The following is a 7,500-nucleotide window of genomic DNA, read 5'->3' as shown; positions in this document are numbered from 1 at the left end:
TCGCTGTGTGGTGGAAGGTAAACATTATGCGGTACATCAGTACTTTCCTAATAGTTCGGTCGTCTCACGGCACTGCTTAGTAAATGATGCAAGGCCACATATAGATGATTTATGCGAATGTCCCTATACGTGCTGTAAGACTGGGCACACAACGTGAATCGCACGTCAGCCAGACACTCGAACATGCACCACTCTCGGCCTGCAACGGAGACACACAATACGTAAACATCTGGAATGCGACAATGTCGAGTGCATCCTCTCTGCGACATTGCACCGTCGACACTATGATAACCAGAGCAGTAGGTCCACCTATAAAAGCACAATACCCCACTCCTCCGACAACTACCATTGCTCAGATAAACCAACACACATCCTACACAGAGGGGCACCAAATATCACCCCCCGCCCTCGTGTTATACCACATGAAAAATTGCAGAAGTGAGAGACACAGACCCGCCAGCCTCTTGCTACAAGCATCGAACCGACGTGACGTATCTGACGGTGACTCAGGCATCCGCGTACTGCCACCACTATCCACCCCCCCCCCTCTCTCTGCCCCCTTCCCACACAATACCAAATGTAACCAACTTTATCGCTTAACCTAACTGTGGCTGTACCACATTATCGCTTAACCTAACTGTGGCTGTACCACATTATCGCTTAACCTAACTGTGGCTGTACCACATTATCGCTTAACCTAACTGTGGCTGTACCACATTATCGCTTAACCTAACTGTGGCTGTACCACATTATCGCTTAACCTAACTGTGGCTGTACCACATTATCGCTTAACCTAACTGTGGCTGTACCACATTATCGCTTAACCTAACTGTGGCTGTACCACATTATCGCTTAACCTAACTGTGGCTGTACCACATTATCGCTTAACCTAACTGTGGCTGTACCACATTATCGCTTAACCTAACTGTGGCTGTACCACATTATCGCTTAACCTAACTGTGGCTGTACCACATTATCGCTTAACCTAACTGTGGCTGTACCACATTATCGCTTAACCTAACTGTGGCTGTACCACATTATCGCTTAACCTAACTCTGGTTGTACCACATTATCCCTTAACCTAACTCAAGTTGTCCCTTAACCTAACTCAAGTTGTCCCTTAACCTAACTCAAGTTGTCCCTTAACCTAACTCAAGTTGTCCCTTAACCTAACTCAAGTTGTCCCTTAACCTAACTCAAGTTGTCCCTTAACCTAACTCAAGTTGTCCCTTAACCTAACTCAAGTTGTCCCTTAACCTAACTCAAGTTGTCCCTTAACCTAACTCAAGTTGTCCCTTAACCTAACTCAAGTTGTCCCTTAACCTAACTCAAGTTGTCCCTTAACCTAACTCAAGTTGTCCCTTAACCTAACTCAAGTTGACCCTTAACCTAACTCAAGTTGTCCCTTAACCTAACTCAAGTTGTCCCTTAACCTAACTCAAGTTGACCCTTAACCTAACTCAAGTTGTCCCTTAACCTAACTCAAGTTGTCCCTTAACCTAACTCAAGTTGTCCCTTAACCTAACTCAAGTTGTCCCTTAACCTAACTCAAGTTGTCCCTTAACCTAACTCAAGTTGTCCCTTAACCTAACTCAAGTTGTCCCTTAACCTAACTCAAGTTGTCCCTTAACCTAACTCAAGTTGTCCCTTAACCTAACTCAAGTTGTCCCTTAACCTAACTCAATTTGTCCCTTAACCTAACTCAATTTGTCCCTTAACCTAACTCAATTTGTCCCTTAACCTAACTCAATTTGTCCCTTAACCTAACTCAATTTGTCCCTTAACCTAACTCAATTTGTCCCTTAACCTAACTCAATTTGTCCCTTAACCTAACCCACGTTGTCCCTTAACCTAACTCAATTTGTCCCTTAACCTAACTCACGTTGTCCCTTAACCTAACCCACGTTGTCCCTTAACCTAACCCACGTTGTCCCTTAACCTAACCCACGTTGTCCCTTAACCTAACCCACGTTGTCCCTTAACCTAACCCACGTTGTCCCTTAACCTAACCCACGTTGTCCCTTAACCTAACCCACGTTGTCCCTTAACCTAACCCACGTTGTCCCTTAACCTAACCCACGTTGTCCCTTAACCTAACCCACGTTGTCCCTTAACCTAACCCACGTTGTCCCTTAACCTAACCCACGTTGTCCCTTAACCTAACCCACGTTGTCCCTTAACCTAACCCACGTTGTCCCTTTGCCTAACATAGTTCACTGCTCGGAATCTCTGGTGTCGTTGTTATCCTCATGTAGATGTCTTGCGAGTGTTGCTTACTTTCCACATATTCCCGCTATCCACTGTCAATTGTACTGCAATAGGACTATATCGCCGCCCCCCCCCCCCTCTGTCCCCCTCTTTGTGTCTCTGTCCTCTCAAGCTGGTCGGTCTGGCGTTTGAGTGTTAAATGAGCCTCGCAGCTGTTCAGTTGCATTCAGATGTCGACGCCCTCAGTGTACGTCGTGGTATGGTCTGTGTCCATTGTCCGCTGATGTCGTACGCGTAACCCACACGCTGTACCGATCATCGGTCGTTACGTACAGAGTGAAGTAGTGTGATACGTGTGACCGTACGCTGGCTGTGCCCAACGGTGTCGAATCTCAATTTCCATATGTTGTGCTCGATGCTACTTGTCTCGTCTCCCAATAACAGCTAGGTTGCACTGTGGTACGCCGTAGAGGCGTGTGGGAGGAACGTACGAACGCATTGTATGTCACCCTGGGTCGCTGGGGGTGGTGGTGCGGTGAGTCAGGTCAGGTCAGGTCAGGTCAGGTCAGGTCAGCGTGAGCCGTCTGATGTAGTGACGCGTGTATTCCGACTTTGTCGTATTGCCTCACACAAAGTGCTACCCTGGTGGACCGCGTTCCATATCTGGGACATGCCGCAGATGCCGGTTGACAGTGGATCGCGGAAGGGACATCGCATACGTGCGCGGGCCACCTTCCACGTGTTCTCTTCTGCACATGTCGCAGTGTGTATGTGGTCTGATGTAGCGTGTCGTGACACATGACATCCTGGCATGCAAGAATTGTTGAATTCGCAAATGTAGGTGGACATCTACGTTTACTGCCCAAGATACGCAAATGAACTGGAAATCCGTTGTTGAGCGGTTGTTCACGCTGGAGGTGAATCTGTGATGGCGACGATCGGTACAGCTATTAACCGGTTGTTTCAGCGGTACCCGCCACATCCACACACGTGACTAGGTCCATGTGGGTATGAAGCGATACGCGGCGGTGGCTTGGTGGGACTGTTCCCGGCCGGTGAAGGGGGGCCGCCCGGCGTGTTGGCCGCGCGCTGCGTGGGCGCACGCGCAACAGGCGGCTGGTGGGGGGCGCCGAGTGGCAGGAGCGCCAGCCGACGGGCCCGGCAGGCGGTGCAGCTACGCTGCGGCGCACCCTGCACGCGGCGCCTGGCGGCCAAAGTTGGTTCAGCCGAGCCCGGTGCGAAGCGCGGTGGACATCTGCAGTGTGCTGGTCTGATTGAGGACTGTGTGCGTTGAGGATGCGCCGCCGCCTGGCACTCGGCGCCGCGACGCCGTCTGCTGCTCGGTCGCCCCAGCGGTTCTCGCAGGTGGTTTGTATCGCAGTTGTGCGGACGTGTTGGCGCGTGCGCTGTGCTGGGAGAGTTCGCTTCTGCACCCAAGTGGGGCTTTGCCCTTGTGTGGCGCTGGCGTTGGAGCTGCCGGTCACCATAGGTGGCGCGTGTTGTCTCCCGCCGGCAATGCCACGACAGCACGCTCCCGGGCCTCTGTCGGCAGCGGCAAGCTCAGTTGGGAGCAAGGGTGTTCGCACTAAAACCGTCTACTCGCCTAACTCCGGGCGATTGCGCCTCTCTCGAAACCGACCAAGTACCTAGGACGGCGCTGCGCGCCGCCGGGACCTGAGAGGGTTTCGAGGTGTATCGTGCAGGGGAGCTCGGCCTCCTCCTGTTTGCAGAATAATTGAGCGGACGCTTGCGTGTTCGCGCGGGCCCCCGGGACACACTCCCGGGCGGCCGGCTGCTCAGCTCTAGTTGACGCAGCTCCCTGGTTGATCCTGCCAGTAGTCATATGCTTGTCTCAAAGATTAAGCCATGCATGTCTCAGTACAAGCCGCATTAAGGTGAAACCGCGAATGGCTCATTAAATCAGTTATGGTTCCTTAGATCGTACCCACGTTACTTGGATAACTGTGGTAATTCTAGAGCTAATACATGCAAACAGAGTCCCGACCAGAGATGGAAGGGACGCTTTTATTAGATCAAAACCAATCGGATTGGCTTGTCTGGTCCGTTTGCCTTGGTGACTCTGAATAACTTTGGGCTGATCGCACGGTCCTCGTACCGGCGACGCATCTTTCAAATGTCTGCCTTATCAACTGTCTATGGTAGGTTCTGCGCCTACCATGGTTGTAACGGGTAACGGGGAATCAGGGTTCGATTCCGGAGAGGGAGCCTGAGAAACGGCTACCACATCCAAGGAAGGCAGCAGGCGCGCAAATTACCCACTCCCGGCACGGGGAGGTAGTGACGAAAAATAACGATACGGGACTCATCCGAGGCCCCGTAATCGGAATGAGTACACTTTAAATCCTTTAACGAGTATCTATTGGAGGGCAAGTCTGGTGCCAGCAGCCGCGGTAATTCCAGCTCCAATAGCGTATATTAAAGTTGTTGCGGTTAAAAAGCTCGTAGTTGGATTTGTGTCCCACGCTGTTGGTTCACCGCCCGTCGGTGTTTAACTGGCATGTATCGTGGGACGTCCTGCCGGTGGGGCGAGCCGAAGGGGTGCTTTCGCGTCTCGAGGCGGACCCCGTTTAAATCCTACCAGGGTGCTCTTTGTTGAGTGTCTCGGTGGGCCGGCACGTTTACTTTGAACAAATTAGAGTGCTTAAAGCAGGCAAGCCCGCCTGAATACTGTGTGCATGGAATAATGGAATAGGACCTCGGTTCTATTTTGTTGGTTTTCGGAACCCGAGGTAATGATTAATAGGGACAGGCGGGGGCATTCGTATTGCGACGTTAGAGGTGAAATTCTTGGATCGTCGCAAGACGAACAGAAGCGAAAGCATTTGCCAAGTATGTTTTCATTAATCAAGAACGAAAGTTAGAGGTTCGAAGGCGATCAGATACCGCCCTAGTTCTAACCATAAACGATGCCAGCCAGCGATCCGCCGCAGTTCCTCCGATGACTCGGCGGGCAGCCTCCGGGAAACCAAAGCTTTTGGGTTCCGGGGGAAGTATGGTTGCAAAGCTGAAACTTAAAGGAATTGACGGAAGGGCACCACCAGGAGTGGAGCCTGCGGCTTAATTTGACTCAACACGGGAAACCTCACCAGGCCCGGACACCGGAAGGATTGACAGATTGATAGCTCTTTCTTGATTCGGTGGGTGGTGGTGCATGGCCGTTCTTAGTTGGTGGAGCGATTTGTCTGGTTAATTCCGATAACGAACGAGACTCTAGCCTGCTAACTAGTCGCGTGACATCCTTCGTGCTGTCAGCGATTACTTTTCTTCTTAGAGGGACAGGCGGCTTCTAGCCGCACGAGATTGAGCAATAACAGGTCTGTGATGCCCTTAGATGTTCTGGGCCGCACGCGCGCTACACTGAAGGAATCAGCGTGTCTTCCTAGGCCGAAAGGTCGGGGTAACCCGCTGAACCTCCTTCGTGCTAGGGATTGGGGCTTGCAATTGTTCCCCATGAACGAGGAATTCCCAGTAAGCGCGAGTCATAAGCTCGCGTTGATTACGTCCCTGCCCTTTGTACACACCGCCCGTCGCTACTACCGATTGAATGATTTAGTGAGGTCTTCGGACTGGTACGCGGCATCGACTCTGTCGTTGCCGATGCTACCGGAAAGATGACCAAACTTGATCATTTAGAGGAAGTAAAAGTCGTAACAAGGTTTCCGTAGGTGAACCTGCGGAAGGATCATTACCGACTAGACTGCATGTCTTTCGATGTGCGTGTCGTGTCGCGCAACACGCTACCTGTACGGCAGTGGCCGTGCGCCGCGTGCGGAACCACGCGTGCCTCTCAAAACTAGCGGAAGTGTTGTTGTTGTGTGGTACGAGCGCTGAAGCTCTGGAGCGGCTGGCCTGCGGTACCTGGCGCCTGGCGCCGGTTTTGAATGACGTTCGCCCGAGTGCCTGTCCGCTCCGGTGTGGAGCCGTACGACGCCCATCGGCTGTGAGGCCGTTGGACACAAAAAAATAGTGGAACAGGGGCCGTCAGACGCCTCAGTCCCGCAAATGCTACTGTCTTGAAAGAGACAGTGGGAGACTGAAAAGGAAAAGATCACCCAGGACGGTGGATCACTCGGCTCGTGGGTCGATGAAGAACGCAGCAAATTGCGCGTCGACATGTGAACTGCAGGACACATGAACATCGACGTTTCGAACGCACATTGCGGTCCATGGATTCCGTTCCCGGGCCACGTCTGGCTGAGGGTCGGCTACGTATACTGAAGCGCGCGGCGTTTGTCCCGCTTCGGAGACGTGGGAGTGTCGTGGTCGCCTGTGTGGCCGGCCGCGTCTCCTTAAACGTGCGATGCGCGCCCGTCGCCTGGCGGTTCGCATACCGGTACTTTCTCGGTAGCGTGCACAGCCGGCTGGCGGTGTGGCGTGCGACACCTCGTACAACGACCTCAGAGCAGGCGAGACTACCCGCTGAATTTAAGCATATTACTAAGCGGAGGAAAAGAAACTAACAAGGATTCCCCCAGTAGCGGCGAGCGAACAGGGAAGAGTCCAGCACCGAACCCCGCAGGCTGCCGCCTGTCGTGGCATGTGGTGTTTGGGAGGGTCCACTACCCCGACGCCTCGCGCCGAGCCCAAGTCCAACTTGAATGAGGCCACGGCCCGTAGAGGGTGCCAGGCCCGTAGCGGCCGGTGCGAGCGTCGGCGGGACCTCTCCTTCGAGTCGGGTTGCTTGAGAGTGCAGCTCCAAGTGGGTGGTAAACTCCATCTGAGACTAAATATGACCACGAGACCGATAGCGAACAAGTACCGTGAGGGAAAGTTGAAAAGAACTTTGAAGAGAGAGTTCAAAAGTACGTGAAACCGTTCTGGGGTAAACGTGAGAAGTCCGAAAGGTCGAACGGGTGAGATTCACGCCCATCCGGCCACTGGCCCCCGCCCTCGGCAGATGGGGCCGGCCGCCCGCGCGGAGCAATCCGCGGCGGGGTCGTGTCCGGTTGCCTTTCCACTCGCCGCGGGGTGGGGCCGTTCCGGTGTGCGGTGGGCCGCACTTCTCCCCTAGTAGGACGTCGCGACCCGCTGGGTGCCGGCCTACGGCCCGGGTGCGCAGCCTGTCCTTCCGCGGGCCTCGGTTCGCGTCTGTTGGGCAGAGCCCCGGTGTCCTGGCTGGCTGCTCGGCGGTATATCTGGAGGAGTCGATTCGCCCCTTTGGGCGCTCGGGCTCCCGGCAAGCGCGCGCGGTTCTTCCCGGATGACGGACCTACCTGGCCCGGCCCCGGACCCGCGCCGCTGTTGGCTCGGGATGCTCTCGGGCGGAATAAT

General features: G+C 53.8%; 3 non-coding genes across 3 annotated transcripts in view; all 3 read left to right on the top strand.

The window, feature by feature from the left end:
* The first annotated feature begins 4,024 nt into the window (after nucleotides 1-4,024).
* Nucleotides 4,025-5,917, top strand: LOC126301142 (small subunit ribosomal RNA). Its single transcript, XR_007552928.1, has one exon. It is a non-coding gene; the product is annotated as a small subunit ribosomal RNA (ribosomal RNA).
* Nucleotides 5,918-6,278: 361 nt separating this feature from the next.
* LOC126301226 (5.8S ribosomal RNA) lies at nucleotides 6,279-6,433 on the top strand. The gene has a single exon (XR_007552991.1). It is a non-coding gene; the product is annotated as a 5.8S ribosomal RNA (ribosomal RNA).
* Nucleotides 6,434-6,621: 188 nt separating this feature from the next.
* The window catches only part of LOC126301174 (large subunit ribosomal RNA), a 4,222-nt gene continuing 3,343 nt past the window's right edge, over nucleotides 6,622-7,500 (top strand). The window contains exon 1 of the ribosomal RNA XR_007552957.1: nucleotides 6,622-7,500. This exon is cut by the window's right edge and continues 3,343 nt beyond it. This is a non-coding gene — a ribosomal RNA (large subunit ribosomal RNA).

This window comes from Schistocerca gregaria, unplaced genomic scaffold (assembly GCF_023897955.1).
Source record: "Schistocerca gregaria isolate iqSchGreg1 unplaced genomic scaffold, iqSchGreg1.2 ptg000045l, whole genome shotgun sequence".
In the NCBI taxonomy this organism is placed as follows: domain Eukaryota; kingdom Metazoa; phylum Arthropoda; class Insecta; order Orthoptera; family Acrididae; genus Schistocerca; species Schistocerca gregaria.
The sequence above is the reverse complement of the archived record's forward strand: the minus strand, read 5'-3'. Positions and strand labels throughout refer to the sequence as shown.